The sequence below is a fragment of the Pogona vitticeps genome, chromosome 5, assembly GCF_051106095.1.
Source record: "Pogona vitticeps strain Pit_001003342236 chromosome 5, PviZW2.1, whole genome shotgun sequence".
NCBI classification, from domain to species: domain Eukaryota; kingdom Metazoa; phylum Chordata; class Lepidosauria; order Squamata; family Agamidae; genus Pogona; species Pogona vitticeps.
The window spans coordinates 75,451,362-75,470,089 of NC_135787.1; the positions used below are offsets into that span (position 1 = coordinate 75,451,362).

At 41.8% G+C, this 18,728-nt stretch overlaps 1 protein-coding gene across 7 annotated transcripts in view; it reads right to left on the reverse strand.

The window, feature by feature from the left end:
• The window catches only part of KLHL5 (kelch like family member 5), a 64,487-nt gene extending 46,401 nt beyond the window's left edge, over positions 1-18,086 (reverse strand). For 2 of the 7 annotated variants that reach the window (XM_020786302.3, XM_073001154.2), the window contains exons 1-3: positions 17,826-17,988; positions 12,516-12,588; positions 4,092-4,206 (exon numbers count right to left, since the gene is read on the reverse strand). The gene's annotated coding sequence lies outside the window, so the exon portion shown is untranslated. Of the gene's footprint in view, positions 1-4,091; positions 4,207-12,515; positions 12,589-17,800 lie in introns of all 7 variants that reach the window. The other 5 variants (XM_073001156.2, XM_073001155.2, XM_073001157.2 and 2 more) reach the window with 5 other exon arrangements.
• Positions 18,087-18,728: the final 642 nt, after the last annotated feature.

Genomic DNA, 18,728 nt, shown 5'->3' on the forward strand with positions numbered 1-18,728 from the left:
AGCATGTCACTGAATACAACTTAATTGCTGGAGGGGGGAGGGGAGAGATACAGTGAGAAAGTAGTGGTTGTGGTCTTTCTGAGCCATGTGCTTGGCTTTTTGGAAAAAAAGACAGTGGACTAAATGGGACTTTAAGTCTGATCCAAGAAACCTTTCTGTTATTATTGCCATACTTAATTTTTGCAAACACTGATCTACTTATTTCACTTCCATCTTGTCTTACATTAAGAATGGTCAAAAAGGTTCACGTGGGATCCCAAGCACTGAAACCAGTGGTTCCCAGTCTTTGGATACCCACACTTCTTGGACTAAAACTCCTAGAAGCCTTCACCACTAGCCGTACTGCCCAGGATTTCTGGGAGTTGCAGTTAAAGTCATCTGGAGATCCAAGGTTGGGGACCACTGATCTAGACAGTGTGCAGGGCCAGAGATTATCTCCCCCCAAAAAATCAAGTATATTCAGATGAATTTATTACATTTATATTCTACTTCCCCCAGTTAACTGAAGGTGACTTACGTGGTTCTTCTCTTCCTTATTTCATCCTTACAAAAATCTTATGAAAGGTATGTTCCTATTGGAAAAACACAGCAACTAGCCCAAAGATTTCCAATTACTTTCAATGTTCAATGAAGCCCCATGATCTAACCAGCACATCACATCTGAACTGCTGGTTGTTATAATCACTTCATGGTGCTGGTTGTTATAATCACTGCATTTAAACTGACTTTGTTATTTGCAGCTGTGACTTTTGTTACCATTTTTTAAATTGACCTTCTTTACCCTGAATCAATTATTATAGTGAACTTTGTATGTGTTGGAAAACAAAGGTCCTTTTTGAGGGCTCTTACCATATGATTATCACTACAGCCTTTCCATTTTCCATCCAATGCCAGTAAGTGTCCACTTCTCAATGTATCAGTTTATATTAGAGAGGCTGTGGTCACATCAACAAAATGTTTTCATTTCCCCTCTTTGGTTTTGAAAGTTAAATTTGCAGTCAAATCACACACAGCCATTAGTGAATCATTTACCCAGCAAGCGTACTAATTGCGGATCATTTCTTGCTGGCCAGAGGCTTTTACTTTTTTGTTGCATTGCTACATGTGTGGACGATCTTACTGTAACTTTTTTGAACTATTGTCACTGTGCATGTTGTGAGGCTCCCAAGGTGGAAGCCATGGTTGGAGTGCCGCTGCTCTTGAAGAATAGCAGCCAGACCCAGACTTCCCCCCCACCATCCCCACCGCGACGGGAAGAGAAAGGAGTGGAGACCCCTGACTGGGGAGCAGAGTGCGGCGGAACCCTCACCCTAAACAAGGGGGTAGATACCCGAGACTTAGAAGAAGACCTGAAGGGGTTAAGAATTGCCCGCGAAACGGGACGGTTTCAGGCGGGAAAGAGGGGGGAGGAGATAGAGGCAGGGATGGGAGATATAAGGGGAGGACCGAGGGATATTCCGGGCGGTTGGGAGTGGGTGTGGATGGAGGATCCGTGGACCCACAAGTGGGAACAAGTCAGAGTACCACATGAAGAGGCGGAGAGGCGCCGGCAACTAGGGCTGAAGCCTCGTCCGTCTTACTGGGGTGAGACGGAGGCGAAAGAGTGGCGTAGGAAGCTACGGGAGGAGCGGGAGGCGGTGGCTCGAGAGCTGGAGAGGAAACGCCAATGGCACATCGCCGAACTGAGGAAGCTGGGGGGCTACCCGGCCCCTGGGGCTACACAATAGAAGATGGATCCTCCTGGGACGGTTGGAGTGGAGACGAGGAGACCCTACCCTTGATATCCCTGGAAGAAGAAGCGAACCCTGGACCGGGACCTGTGCCGCCTTCAACAGGTCCCTGGAACCCAGAGAACTCTAACCCCTTTGTACATAGTTTATGGACTCCTCCCAAGCCGAACCTTGGTCTCCAAACGTCCCTGAACCCATTTATGGGAACCGTTACTGATGATGTTAAAGTTGAAATAAACACGTTGCCGTTTGACTTTCCCCAAGAGTCTCGTCCGTTTATTGGAGAAGGGACAGCCCGCATGCACGAACCCTCACACATGTCCTTTAATTTTTTTAAAAATTTTTCCACAAACCCAAAAACAAATTGGGACGCACATCCTGGATTAAATGCCACCTGACCTCAAAGCACAGCAAGAACGTGATTAAAAGTTGTGTAACCAAAGAGGGATATTTTACTAGTTCGCCCACAGCCAGAGACAGCCCTGCTGATCTTAAGCTTTCAGACTCTTCAGAAAGCCTACTTCCCATTACCAGTTTTAACTGGGCACTGCATACAACACCTAAAGCATTTGGATAGTTGCTTTCTGCCTCATCTCTTCAAACTACACTGAATGAATTTTCATGATTCTGTAACTGTTATATATTTGATTAGTTATATGCCACTTGTATTCTGTAAGCAGAGACACAATCACAGACATAGCAAAAAACACTAAGACATTTACTTTTTCCAAGCTTGCTAAAAAAAGAACTACAATTCGCACATGCTTAGAATTAGAGTTGCACAAGAAATATGAACTGATAACCAAGTATACCCATGGTATATTTCGGCTAGAATTTATCAACCAGAATTTATTTTCCTTTCCGAAGAATTTACATCTCTGTATACGGTATTTTTTTCCAAATAAGCAGAACTACTGAAAAATAATATTGGTATTTATTAACATCAATTTTACATGGATTAAAAGCATGGATTTCCCATAATGTACCAAGCATCTAGAGGCAGTGGGCTAAAGTGATTAAATTAAAGCTGCCAACTGAATGCTCTACTTTTGTTCACCACATGCTGTTTTAAAAGATAAGGAAGAAGAACAACCTGTGGTATAATTAATCATCATTTTTTCACAGGCACAATTCCTGAATAATAAGCAGACTTAGAAAAGGCTTTGAATTAAAGAAGAATCCTGAATTTGGAAAAAAAAAAGATGTTTTAATGGTAAAAAATACATATGGTGAACACACCTTTTAAAGGAACTGGTTAAATCCACAGAATATTCACATAACATGATAAGCAGCTATTATGTCAGGCACAAGCAATATGGAGAGGAGAGGTTGACTTTCACTTAGATATACAAGAAGTATCTATCCTAAACATGGCCAATATCTGAAAACAAATTCCCCATACTCCAAATGTTCTGCAGCTGGATAAGCCCTGTATTACAGATAACTGCAGCAGACACAGTTACTAATTCTTAAAATATTGGGATTTTTAGTTAGATTTTTAAAATGCTTGTTAGAATGATGTTTTGAAATGCCATTTTATTGCTATTTATAGTTAGATGTGTCATTTTGCTGTGATTTATACATTGTTTTGTCTGACAAAATATATAAACTATTTCAAAACCACTTCCCACTGATTTTATTGAAGAAAGGCTAATTTTCCCCCCCGGAACCACCGTGGTCCATCAGAATCAAATCATAATTATCTTTATCAGATGATCATTTTGAAAAATCAGTGGACATTTATATAGGTTATCTTTATAAACTATCAATATGACAAAATACCCTAGGTATGGTCCTGGTATGGAGACAATTAGGCTCACCCTAGAACAGCGATGGCGAACCTATGGCACGCGTGCCACAGCTGGCATGCAGAACCCTCTTTGTGGGCACACAAGCCATAAGTCACTGGATCGCTACCCCCGGCAGTCAAACCAGAGGAGGCGGTTGCAGCCGCAGTGCTAGAGCCCCAACAGGCAGTGGGACAGGATCCAGAGCAGCTGGTGCTGGCAGTGGCGGGCCAGCCATGCTATAGGCAGTGGCAGGGTTGGGCACGACTGGAGGCAGATCTGAAATGGGGTCTGGAGGCACCTCTGTGCCCAGGATTCCCCCTTCTGGCACCACTTCTGCTTCTGCCACTTCCGCTGCCGCCAACACCTGCTGCCTGCTGGGTTGCTGTTGCTGTTTTCCAGTTTGGGCACTCAGGCTCAAAAAGGTTAGCCATCACTGTACTAGGGCTTATTTTCAGATTAGGTCTTATTTTCAGAGAAACAGGGTAATATTAAACTTGTCAGTATCAGTGACTGAAATGCAAACTGAGAGCTAGTCAGGCATTTAATGAGATTCTCTTTGAAAAACACTTACGCTTATTCCTTGCTCCTGTATGACTTGGCTTGATCTGTTTATTTCCATGCTTAGCTATACAAACTTGCAAAGAGATTATACTAGAGACACAGGCAACCTTCTGTGGAACGATGTGCTGTGAAACAAAGAATTTATCCTTAAAATAAGATTAAACCCAATGTTTCTTCTGCTACAGTCTGTGACAGAGGTATGGTGTGATCAGGAGAAAAATCTAACACCTAAGGCCCAGTTCAAATAAGATTTGTACTTGAGCACCACTTTTTTTAAAATAAAAAAAATTCCACAGACTATGTTCCAGTGATGTGCATTTGTATTTTTCCCCACTGGTTCTTTTAAAATAGATGAAAAGAGCAATCAGAAAAATTTCCAACTACCCCCTACATGTATTTAAAAATACACAACTAAAGACACAAGTGTTATGAAAATCAAATATTTTTTGAAGAACACATATGCTGGTGTCATTCATTCAGAGAGGCACCAGGTAGATTTGCTTATCCATGGAATCACCTGTGTATTCTGAAAGCAGAAAGACTTCATAATGAAATTCTTGTCCTTGTAGCGAGTAATCAACATTTCAAGCTCAAATACACTGCCTCAATGAACATGCTGATTGACTGCAACTGAAAACCTGCATAATTCATCTCCTCCTTGTTTGCACAAAACAGTGATACCATCCTGCCCTTTAAAAAAAAGTTGAATGGAAATAATGAACACTGAAAGCATGTGCACCCATATATATCCAGGGGACAGATGAAATAATTTTTTTAAAATGATGTTTCTGAAAGAATTTGCAGAAAGCAGACTTCCAGTTATAGGTTTGCCTACAGAGAATGCCCTTTTGCAGCTTTAAAATGCGATAATCCCGTATTTTAAATAGAACATAAAGCCTTACTCATGAGTAGACCTGCACTAGGGATGGGCAGGGAGCGCACCGGCTTCCCCCGCCTGGTGGCAATCTGGAGCCGCCCCGCTTCTCCTTCCTTTTCCTGCGCCGCCACCACCACATGCCCCGTCCACAGAGGAGCCCCTCTGACTTGTGCACCCCAACCCAGTGCCTTCGGTGGCCCTTACTCATGAGTAAACCCACACCTTCTGCAGCCCTGACTCATGAGTAGACCCACACCTTTAGCGGCCCTTCTAGTGATCCTCTGTGAATTCACACAATTGGGTTCTGCGCCTGATGTCTCGGAAGTTTCTAGAGCTTAAAGACATGTGATTAGTAGGATGTTCCCCCATGGAGCGCATGCTCTGCCTTCCCAAAGTCCGCTCAGTTCCTGTAAGAATCCGCCACTGTCAGAGGCTTATATAAAGACAACATGACGGATAGAGGGGAGGATGGGTGGGGAGGATGTGTGGGATGTGTGAATTCACAGAGGACCACTAGAAGAACCATGGTTACAGGTAGGTAATCTCTCTTTCTTCTTTCTGGCCTCTGTGAATGCACACAATTGGGTGACTGACAAGCTCACTTACCGGTTGGTGGGACATCATGGTAGAAGAGATGTCAAGACCGCTCTGCCAAAAGCAGCATCATTCTTTGCTCGGACATCAAGATGATATGCCTTACAAAGGTCGATGGATTAGACCAGTGGTTGGAGAACAGGTGTAAATTACCCCAAATGGAGAGCTGTAGAGGTTGGAAGGGTCTGCCTACCATCAAATGAGGGAGGAACATCCACCAGGTGAATTGACTGGCGAGTTCTGATGTTACTATGAGACGTTTGGAAGAGTGATCTGTTATGGGAATGAATAGTGATAGAGTAGACATGGTCTAGAGGGGCGGGGTAAAAATCAAATAAATAAATAAATAAATAAATAAATAAATAAATAGCATGATTGTAGGGACCTCATTTTGAGTCTTGATTCTGTGGTAGAAGCCATGAGTCCCAGGAGGTGCTGGCCTTGATGCATCAATACCGAAGCTAGAGGTCGGACGGGTCGGATGGCTTGTTTTAGTTTGGTGATTCTCTCTTGGGGGAGAAAGGCTCTGGTTCGAAGGGAGTTGAAATATGCCCCGATGTAGGTGGCAGTTTGTGCAGGCTCAAGATGGGATTTGGCAAGGTTTATTTTGTCCTAGATCTTGAAGAATATCTAGAATTAGTTGTGTGGCTCTGATTGCATCGTGATAAGAAGCAGCAACTATTAACCAGTCGTCTATGTATGGGAATATGGTGATACCTTGCAGTTGGAGGTAGGCTGAGACTGGTGCCATGCATTTTGTAGAGGTCCTCAGTGCCATGGAAAGTCCAAACGGGAGAGAGCAAAATTAGTATGAACCGTTGTTGAATCAGAATTGTAAAAATTTGTGATGAAGTGGATGGACAGAGATGTGAAAGTAGGCATCTTGAAGGTCGATGACGACAAACCGGTCTCCCTGTGAAAGGAGACGGATGATAGTGTTGAGGGTCAGCATTCTAAAGCATCTGGGTTGAATGAATTAAGATTTCTAAGGTTGAGAATAAGATGGAATCCTCCATCCTTTTTGAGGACTGTAAAATATCTAGAGTAAAATCCATTATGCAATGTAGGGGAAGCGACTATGAGTATGGCTTGCTTTTGGAGAAGAAGGGAAACTTCTTCGCAGAGAGGTAGTGAGTATGGAGTAGTCCGAAAGGTGCCAGAGGTTGGGGTACATTGAAACTTGATGAAACAGCCAATTTGGACAATAGAAAGAAGCCACTGATCATTAGTGATTTGGCGCCAAGCCAAGATGAAGTCTGGTTTGAAAGCTAGATAGAAGGGGTATATGGATACTGCTTACCCTTCTTTTGTGGGTGTTGAAAGGGCTGTCAACATGGTTGTGGCTGTTGACGTTGAAAGGAAGGTACGGTAGATGTAGATGGGGCTGGGTAGGATCTGTCAGATACTTGTGGTCTGAATGGTTGATATGGTTGCTGCTATGATGGAAACTGCTGTTGAAAGAAGGGTTGTGTTTGGAATTGAGGATGTTGATATCGGTAAGGTTGCTGGGTGGAATATGAGCATGCCATTTTGCAGATTTTATGGAGATTGTCCATGACCTCGTCCATTTTGGCACTGAAAAGGCCCACAGCATCAAAAGGAAGGTCTTCTATCTTTGTTCTAGTATCATCTGAAAGGCCTACAAATCTAAGCCAGGCATGATGCCTCAAGGCAATAGAAGTGGACATAGCCTACGCTGCATCTGCGGTATGGCGCGCAGTGATTCTTTGTTTAGCCAAGGTAGAAGCCTTGGCATGGATACTGAAGGCTTCTATTTTGGTGGTGTCTGTAGTTGCTTGAATGATAGGTAGAATCTTATTCCATAGTTGGCAGTGGTACGTGCCCATAGCGGCTTGATAATTAGCAACCCTCATAATAAATGATGTAAGGGAAAAGAGCCATCTTCCGAGAATGTCAAATTTCCTTCCTTCTCGGTTGGTAAGGGCCACAGATGATTTGTTGCATGCTCTTGACTGGATTCTACAATGACAGAGTTTGGTGTGGGATGTTTAGAGGAAAGCTGTGTCTGGACCGTGAGTCTTATAATGATTTTCTACTCGTTGTGAAATGTGAAGTGAAGAGGAGGGTTTCTCCCATGATTCCTGATGATCTAGGGCTTGAATGGACTGAGGCCTGGCTGGAATGAAGATCAGCCGGAGATAGGCCAGTATTCGGCGAGAGGCTAGCAACGGAGGCTGCAGCCTGAGCCGGTGTCAGAGCTGGGTCATCTCCATCCGAGATCGATCCAGGAGCATCTCTGGATGATTCCTCGAGGATGGGTGATGGGATTACCGTTTGAGGTGGATCTATTTGGGTCGGTTTTATAGGCTTTTTAGTTTTCTTAGGTTTAGTTTTGTCTTTCTTTTTCTTAGACGAGTCATCCGGACGGGTTGGAGCTTTCGACATCGAAGTTAAGCTCAACTTTAAAGCGGGCTTCAAAGGGTCCTCAAGGTGATGGAGTCGCTGGGCTCTGTATTGGGCGAGAGGTTTCTTGATGTCCCAAATACAGAATTCGAGAAGTTGTTGGATCCATAGAGGCTGGATTAAGAGACCTTTTCCAAAAGTAAGAATGAAGTCTTGGCAGGCGTAGTTTCAAAACGGGCTTAGTAAGCTTTTTGCACTCGAGGCAGGAGTGCATTTGGTGTTGTTCTCCTAAGCAGAAGAGGCAACGGTCATGACCGTCGTTAAGTGGGATCTAAAAGTAGGGGAAAAGGGAAGGGAAAGGTGGCGATGGAGGGGGGAGAAAAAACATGGAAAGAGAAGAAAAAACAAATGGAGGAGATTCAAAAAGGAAACAGATAACTTACAGGGGAATGTCCAATAAAAGAGATGACTGAAAATATAAAAGGAATAATTGAAATAGTTAATTGATCTTCAGTTAATTCTGAAAGAAGCGGCGGCAAAAAGGAACTGAGGGGACTTTGGGAGGGCGGAGCATGCACTCCATGGGGGAACGTCCTACTAATCACATGTCTTTAAACTCTAGAAACTTCCGAGACGTCGCGTGCAGGAGCAGAACAACCCAATTGTGTGCATTCACAGCGCTTTTGGTGGTGGACAGGGGGCACTCTCACTGTTCTGCAGCTACACAGCTCCATACGTAGCAAACTGTGATGCACTGTATGTTCTGACACCTTTCCATTATGGCCAGTATTAAGTTTTGCAGGAATTTGTGCTAAGGTAGTTCTTCTGTGTAATCAGACCAGACGGGCTAGCCTTTGTTCCTCATGTTCATCAATGAGCCTTGGGTGCCCATAAACCTGACGCCAGTTCACCAGTTGTCCTTCTTGGCACCAATTTTGGTAGGTACTTACCACTGCATACCAGGACCCCACAAAACTTGCTGTTCTGGAGATGCTCTGACCTAGTCATCTAGCCATCCCTCTTTGGCCCTTGTCAAAGTTACTCAGATCTTTTTGTGTTCCCACATTTCCTACTTCCAACGCATAAATTCAACTGACTGTTCACTTGCTGCCTAATATATCCCATCCCTTGACAGGTGCCATTGTAACAATATAATTAATACTTTTACTTCACCTGTCAGTTGTTTTAATGTTGTGGCTGACCAGCGTATGCTGTTGTGGGAACCTAGCAGGGTAGATCTGTTGTACATTACCTTCTCCTTCAAATGAAAAGAACACAATAATAATAGCTAAAACCAATGAAGAAGCTGACATGCATAACTAATCAACCACATTCTATCAATCATAGGCAAACAGTTTACTCTCCAGTTTCTGAACATATAAAAAACCCTTTCCGTTACAAAAGAGATCTGTCTCCCTTGCAGATGAATAGAGAGGAATCCTGTAGCAAAAGCAATATTTCTTGATTCCGACATGATGCCATATTTTGGACTATTTAAAGTTATTCTATATTGCATATTTTTCCTTGGATCTTAGAAAATACTTTCTGCTCATATTATAAAGAAATAACAAGTTATCTTTTACACTTCCAACAGTTTTTGAAGACAGTCCTGTACAATATTAAAACTAATCCATTTTCCAACTTATTTTTAATAAGGAGATCAAAAGATGGATGTAAGCTTGAAAACGAAGCACCTCTTCAAAATCCACAAAATTAACTGAACAGTGATTCATTTCACTTTCCTCTGGGCAACATATTCTCCTTTTAACATTTTTCTCGCTGCCATGCTCATAAACCATCATTCTGTTTCAAAATAGTCAGAATAATATTTGCTACAAACCAGAAAACATACAATTACAAGCCCAAGGAGCAATGGCTAAGCTACTACAAACACTCAGTAATGTGTTTTCACACATACAGTATTGCCGTCCTAAAGGACATTTAAAGCTCACGTATTTTCTCATTGAACTAAACAAGAAATGCAAGCACAGTATATTTACCTGTGCATTTTAGTTTAAATTAATGCTTTAAAATGTGACTTAAAATTTTAAGAGCCAATTTGCATATCCCCCCTTCCCAAAAAATTAAGCAGAAAGACAAAACAATTCTAGTTAGTTAGTTATGTGGCAAAGTTGGAACTGACTTATAGTGACCCTAATAAGGCTTTCAACGCAAGTAATATACTTAAGGAGTACCGTATTTTTCGCTCCATAAGACGGACTTCCCCCCCAAATAGTGGGGGAGAAAGTATGTGCGTCTTATGGAGTAAATACAGTAAAAAAAGGGTTCAGCCACCACCACCCAGAAGCCTCCCACTGCCATGCTGGGAGGCCTCTGAAGTGGCACCAGAGACTATTCGTTGTTTGGACCTCACCATTCTGCACTGCTAGCTTTCCAGGATCTGCTTCCTGCAGCCTACCTGGAAAACCAGCAAGGCCAATAGCAGTAGGCAATGAAAATAGGCAAGAACCAAAGGGGGGGGGGGGGGAAAGAGTGATTCTACAAAAACCAGGAGAAACCACAAACACATTTCCCCACTTAGGCAGTTGATTTTCCCACATTTGGGAAAATCATAGGGGTCAGCACATCCAAAGTGCAATATTTATTTATTTATTTATTTAATTTATTTATTTAATTTATATGCCGCCCACTCTACCCAGAGGTCTCTGGGCGGCTTACAATAATTATAGATGAGCCTTACCCTGGAAAAACCACCTTTACAATAATGGTATCTCCCCTGGTATAAGTTGGAATGGCCCCTAAAAATTCTTCCCCTTTCTGTGCCCTATCCCCCAAAAGCATGGTGACCCCCTGGCTGCACCTCATGATCAGAACAGGGCTGCACAGCCCCAGTCCCGAAAGAAGCCAAGAGACCTACTCAGTGTTTTGGGGTGCCCCACAGGACCCCCATCAGGGGCTGGAATGTTCCTCCCACAATCCTCCAGTGCACAGATATTACCATACCTAATATGCGGGGAAAGCGGGGAAATTCAAACTTTCAGTTAGTGCATTTCTATGGGAAATTTGGATTCAACTTGCAAACTTTTCAACTAGTAATGGGCATCTAATAGAGAATGTATTTCCAAAGGGTGTTGCAGCAAGGAAACTAACTGTGCCTCGTGACTTCTAACTGGATTACAGTACCTGCTTCCTGATTTCAGCTACTATAGTTTGTATTCAGTTTTTTTGGCTTTGTGTGGCCTAACCTGTTGTGCCTTGCATGCTATAAATGTTCAATTATGTCAGAAACCCGAGATTTGGTCTTATGCTGAGCATGTGCTACTGCCGGTGAATGGGTTAAGCTTTGTGTTGCTGTTCTTTTGCATAACCTAAAGTAAATAAGGAAAACCAGCTGTTAAATAGTTTAATTCCACTATTTATCCTCCACACAACTAAAAGGGACCTCTCAATGCAGTGCCAAATCAGACAAACCATTTCTAACTTAGTATAGGCTTGAGCTGTAGCTGGGCAGAGTTGCACAACATTCTCATCTGTGATTGAGACATTTCTATAAGCATGGGGAGGAGGTGGATGAAAGGAAATGTAAAATATAGGTAGCGTGGTATAGGTCTTATCACTGGCTGATAATGGTCTATATGTACTTGAATTAAATTTATGGTACACAAATTTATGGTATATAAACTAGAGTACACAAAGCTTTAAGTCTCTCCATTTGTTAATGACAGCGGTAATGGTTCTTAATGCCACTGTTGACTGCTGTTCACTTTACATGGTTCAAATGTTATTCTGTTATAGTTTATTAAATATTTTATTACACTATTTGGTTCAGAATATATTTTCCCTGTTTTCCTCCTCTAAAAATTATGTACGTCTTAAGGTCCAGTGCGTATTATGGAGCAAAAAATACGGTAGTTTTGCCAGTTCCTCGGTGAGTTTCTATGGCCAAATGAAAATTTGTCCTAGTCTGTCACAATATCCAGAGTCCTAATCTTTTACCAATTAATTCTATAAAACCCTAAATTTTGTATCCAAAGATTTCTTTCCTCTGATGAAATTGCTCCAACCTCTTGAAGAAAAGAAATCTTGGATGTAAACATATTTCTGAAACTTGTCTAAGATACATTCAAATGGGCTTAGTTTTCTATTTATTGTGAGAACCATATAATTAATATGTTTACTCCTATGCCAGGAGTCTGTGGGAAACCTGCTTTGTTATGACAGAACAACCTGCTACACATTACTCAGTCACTCCTGCTAGCTAAGGGAGCAGCTAAATACATCACAGAACTTCAGCATATCCTGTGGCACAGTCTGACTGTGATCAACCCAAAGTAATTACAGTATGACACAAAATAATATTCTGCACCTGAATTTTTCTATCATCACCAGTTTGAAGATTCCCTTTGGTTTACAAAAGGCTACAGGACACTGATTAAGCCAAAGTTAAAATCTTTGAAATTCCAACTATTTCAGTGAAAGTCACAACCATTCTTATGGAAGTTACTTCAGAATGAAACCTCATTGAATTCAATCAGAGTGATTTTGCTGGTTTGCTCATAAATGAAACCAGCAAAACTCTGAGATTTTAACTCTGGCCCAGCTGGTTTGCAATTTATAAATCTAACATTAAAGAATTACCTGTATATAGTGCCTAAATTACACGCAGTTCCATTCTAATCTGTTGTAAGACATCCCAGATCCCAAGATGAATCTAAAAAAAGAAATAATACAAAGTTACAAAATAAAAAAGTAAATAAAAAGGATAAAGAGGTACATTTCAGGCATTGTTGAGATATTTAAAATGAAGGTTGATATATAGTTATTTTTATTGCTGTGCCTCTCTGATGGCTCCATAGGAAAGACTGGCTACTCTTGGGAGAATTTCATTTGTGGACATATCATTATGTATTGCTTCACACATAACTCCAGATCAGAAATTACTTTTGCACTCACATACTCCCCACCCCCATATACTCTGTCAAATCAGCTGTTTCCACAAAAGTATAGTTTGCTGTTACATCCAAATTGGTTTATATGATTCCCTCACAGCAGGACTACAAACCAATTTCCTTTCCATCCCCTGAAAGCAGAAGTAAATGTTTAACTCAGAACATGAGGCACAGTATAAGGCTAGTGTTCCCATAGCTAGTTTTCTTGACCTAGGATACAGAGTCATGCAAACAGGTTATTCCAATACCTGCAACCAGTCCCTTCAACAGGGTATACCAGGATAGTGCCAGTATGTGTTATGGCCCATGCATTAATAATATATTATACAGGGAAAAAGGAGAGACAACCGCTTTGTCTTATTGTCTGGAACTGATTTCACTCACCACAAGAGATCAGATGGATAATTAATTATTGGAATGCTTTAAGTACCAAGTCACTAACTGCTAAACTTTTCATTATGAAATTTGGTCCATTTTAAAAATGCATGTCAACTATCTTTATGCTGACTCAGAATTCTCTCTTGTTGCTATTGACTGCCTACATATACTTATTAAAACGTAATATTGTTTCTATATTATTTACTTAGTACATATTGGCTGGAATCCTACTGGTAATTTACACATGGGTAAGTAAATTCATGTAAATCATAGGGGCAAGTTGATACTATGAAACCCAAGTTACAGTTCTTTTTGTGTGCCCACTGCTCAGTGCGGAATGCAACCTTATTAATTAGCAGCCACCACATGATTTCACTTACAACAATTCCACTTTTTTCCCATCATACCATTTACTGACACATACACCTCCCTGGCCAGTTCCCTGCCCTCAAATCAAGCTCAATGACTCTAAGTGAATATAAGGCCTATATTTAGGGGACGTATGTATTATTATCACAGCAAACAAAGATCAAGCAACTCTCACATGCTTGGAAATACAGTGATGCCTCGCTTAACGATGTTAATTGGTTAAAAAACATCGCTATGGGAAAACATCATTAAGCGAAACACCATTTCCCATAGGAATGCATTGAAAACCGGTTAATCTGTTCCAATGGGAACAGATTACCGTCCTTAAGCGAAAATCCCCATAGGAAACATCGCTAAGTGAAACAATGTTTCCCCCATCGGAAAGCCATTGAAATGCATTGAAGCCAACTCAATGCATTTCAATTGGCTTTCCGATGTCCGTTTTCGCTCATTTTTAAGTGTATTAAAATGTTTGAAACCTGTTTTAAATGCTTGGAATCGGTAGTGCACCTTGTGAAACATGTGCAAACGTAATTTGGCTTTGTTCTGAGTCTTCGTTAATTTATGGTGATTTTTTGTTTTCCCCATTTAAATCCATTGATTCAAACAAAAAATCACCAAAAAATAACGAAGACTCAGAACAAAGCCAAATTAAGTTTGCATAGGTTTCACAAGGTGCACTACCGATTCCAAGCATTTAAAACAGGTTTCAAACATTTTAAGACACTAAAAATGAGCGAAAACAGACATCGTTAAGTGAAAATCCCCCATAGAGAACATCGTTAAACGATGCGGAAAATTCCTCCAAGAAACACATCGTTAAGTGAATTCTTCGTTAAACGAAGCAATCGCTAAGCGAGGCACCACTGTAGATCCCAACCAGACACCCCAGAACAAAAGAGATCGGCCTCCTAGACATCTAAGCAAGGAAGCTCCCTCTCCTCTCTGCCCCCTATGCTTGCACTTTCGTGCCAGAAAACAGAGATGGACAATCTGTTGCTCTCTAGATGTTGTTGTACTGCAACTTCCATCAGTCCTAGCTACACAACCAATAGTGAGGGGTGATGAGAACTGCATTTCAACATCATCTGGAGGGCAACATTGCACTGACTTCTGCCAAAAAAGAATATGGGAACAGTCGTGTAGAAATGGTATGGGATGATTACCTTCATAATGATTTGCAAAGAGTATTTTTTTATATCTGTAATGGCCATTAAATAGTAACTAATAAATAACTCCTATAATGCATGTACTCATGAAATTCCAGCCATTATATTTGATTATAACCAATCAGCAGCCTCCCAAACTCATTTAAGAAGCACTGAAGTTATGAACTTAATGCAATTTCTGAGAAAAATTAATGTATTTTATATATTTCATTTAAAGGATGCAGGTACACTTTCAGAAAATGTTTTTTTTTAAAAAAAAGATTAAATTGTTTAATTTCAGCTCTAATTTGCTGTGTTTCCAATCTAGATTCCACACTGCACACTGCAAGTAACCAGTTGCTACAGAGAACTGTCTCCACTTAGACTTCATGACGCAAAACAAGTTCTCTTGAAAGAAAATTTCAAGTAAACTGACAACACTGGAGCTTAACTTAAGTAAAAGCAATTAAGTTAAGCAGCCATAAACTATATCCTCCTTCTTACAAATCAAGTCGATCAGGCTGTTCTATATAGTATATGAACTGGGATGCATTCCATTTTTCTACACACACACAACATACATACATATGATGTCCACCCAGAGACCCTAAAACTCAAAGCATCTGAAATATATAAGGTATTGGCTAAAACAAAAAAATTAGTAAAATCACCCCACTATCCCAATAAAAATTCATAGAAACATATCCCCATATTGAATACATTTAATTTACCCAGTTATAACATTTAATTTAATTGTTAAAAAGCCAAAAATTTCAATCTAGATTTTTAGGGTACATAATCAAGTTAATTAAAGGCAGATTAGTTACGCATTAATCACAGCTCCCTTAATACTGAATTGGTTCAAGACTGATTCCCCCATTTTCAATATAAAGGGAAAATGGATTTTCAAAGGATCAGAGTACACAATCAAGGAACATTAGTTATTCCAGATCAGTTAACATGAAGTATTCAAGAATGATCCTCCATAAGATGAAACATGGAGCTTCAAGATTAAATCACACTACCAATTAATTTAATGACTATGTTACATACAACTATCTCAGTGAGATGAAGCTTCAGAGAGGGTATGAATGAAATCAGCAATAATTTTAATCTATAAGTGTGGAAGCAAAGTAGCATTCTTGCTTTCCCAGAGACAAAATATTGCTGGTGGAATACTACTGTGTTTCCACGAAAATAAGACCAGGTCTTACACTGTATTAATTTTTCCTCCAAAAAACACATTAGGGCTTATTTTCAGGGGACTTTTTTTTTCATGTACAACAATCTACATTTATTCAAATACAGTCATGTCATCTTCTTCTGGTTACTACACAATAGTTTCACTTAACTGGGGCTTATTTGGGGGGGGGAGGGCTTATATTACAACCATCCTAAAAATCATACTAGGGCTTATTTTCAGGTTAGGTCTTATTTTTGGGGAAACAAGGTAGGGAAATGTAATATCCTCATAGCATGCATCTCTGTTTAGCCACTTGCCTGTCCCCATACACACTTCAGTGGTATAAAACAATCTCACATTTAAAAGCTTATGTATTGGAAAATATGCTCCACATAATTTCTCCTTTTGTACATATTTGCTCAGGTACCGGTATATGTTTCTGTTTCAACTGAAAAGTGGAAAAAATATCCCTTTGGGCTGCAGTCCTTCACTAACTCATGTAGGAATAAGCCTTATTAAATTCAGTGGGATTTACTTACACCTGTAGTATCACACTGTTAATCACATGCGTATTTCACATGTCTCTCAGCTGCACTATTAGGCATATTCAATGCCTGGAAACGGCAGCTCATATGTAACAGAACAGATGTCACTCAGACACGCCTTTCTTCTTTCCATTTAAGCTGCTGCACAGACTGAATCCATCACTCTTGACAAAGTAAAATAAAGCAGCAACAGAAGGAAGCCTATCTCTTCTCTTTGCATACGTCACGAAGTAGGACTCATAGATAATTCATTTTTAATCATTTTAATGCTGCATTACCTTACATTAGTTTCTTCTGATGAGATGAGTTTAGGCTGAAGAGAGAGCTGCTGTGACTCAGAAAGTATTATACACACTTACAGTTCCTTCTGAAATTGAGATTCATCAACCATAACTATCTCTTCCGTAGGGCAAGAGGTAGTTGGGGGGGGGGCTTACATCCCTTGAACAACAGGTAACCTTTGACAATGTCTGTTAACTCCACTGGTTCAAAGATCAAACGCAGAATGTTGCAGTGGAAGAAGAAGGATAAGAACTAGGGGCATAATTATGAATGTAAGAGAGTACGAGCATAAGTCTACCACTGATGTCCTACCTACACAGATACAGAGAGGAGTCCATTCTGCAGGATTATTGTTCAAGATTTTACATTGGAAAACAAAAACACCAGTTTTATACATTATAAAATATGACTGTAATCACAAGGGGTAAAAAAATGAACAAAAATTCAGCACACTATATTATTTCAATGTTAATTCAAAATACAGTAACTGCTTTCCATAAATACTGTTCTCTAACTGGAAGCACCTTAACTTGAAAAAGAAACTAGAATCTGATGAAAATGTGTTATGTTTCTCTAGGCGGCAGGGTGCTCTAGAATGGGACAGAATCCTCTCTCTTCACACCGACATGCACTAAAAGGGTGGGAATAAACACTCCTTCTTTGCAAGCAGACCTAGGAACAGGTAGTGAAAAGATGGCGAGACGCAACTGACACGAATTCCTGTGCAAATCTGGAGGCTTCCTCCCTAGCGTCCTTCCGAACCGACCCCTGCGAGAGAAAGCACTTTGCACATGGTTAAGGGCATTGCCTTCCTTCGCCGTGACTCCGTCTGAACTGCCGGAGTTCCTCCCCTTATCTTGGGACCGGGGCGGGGCGGGGCGGGGGGAGAACCTCCTTCTGGAGCGGAAACCCAACCCTGGTGCATCTCTAGAAGAGGCCGCCGCCGCCTCAGAGGGATTCCACCGAAAGAAAAGGCAGAGAAGATCCCTAACCACCCCTCCAGCACAACACGAGAGTGCCGGAGCTGAGGCGGAGGAAGCTGCGAAGAGCGGTCCCTGTCCACGCTTACCTCCCGGCCCGGCCCCGTTTCTCACCTCACTCACTGCTGGCCCCCAGGGTCAGGAAGGCGGCTCTGTCCCGCCCGGGTAGGAAAAGGGAAATTCAGGCTAGTAACGAGGCGGCCGCCCCTTTCCCGGCCCCCAACTGATACGGCCGTACCTCTCCCGGCGCCACAACAAAGCCCCCTCCTCCTGCTCAGGACTCTCGGCCACGCCCTCTTCCTTGGGACACGCCCACAGAGGGCAGGGCGCCTCTGCCGCGGGCCGTGGTATCTCGGAGAACGGGCTCGAGCTCCGCCCCCCTCCTCCGAATCTTCCCCGACCAACCAGCGAGCCGCTCGGGATCTTTCCCTCCCCCTCCCTGCCACATCGAACGTGGGTGGCCCCGAAGCGGGCTGGGGCGGTGGACCCGATTTCTAGCCGGAAAAGGGAGGCAAACGGGGTTGCTGTCTCGCGCGGGGGGGGGGGGGAGGAGAATAGAAGTGGTCGTGTGACTTCCGCGGGTCCCGAGCAAGAAGAGAATGAGAGCGGAATGCTCCAACGGCCAGAGGGCGGGGCCTCAGGAGTTGGGGACGCGGGAATGTTCCGTTAACTGTCTCGGACCTTTTTTTACTGATGACAACGGTCCGCTGTCCCTCAGATAATTTATGAGAAAAGCGTTATGTTGAAATGTTTCTAAAGCGTCTGTTTTACGTCGTTAAAAGGACGTGAGGTAGGTTCGAAGACTCAAGCGAGGAGCCCTTTCAAGATTCCTTATGGTTGTATTTACGATGGATACATGGCCAAGTGGGTGAAGGACAGTTATAAACAGGATAACAGTAAAATAACAAGAAAAGTGCATGTGAATGCGAGAAAAGCCAGTTTCTGTCATAAGGACTTAAAAACCAGCACCCAAATGTTGAGTTGCGAGAGTTCCCCCTTTGCATGATGTACAGATCG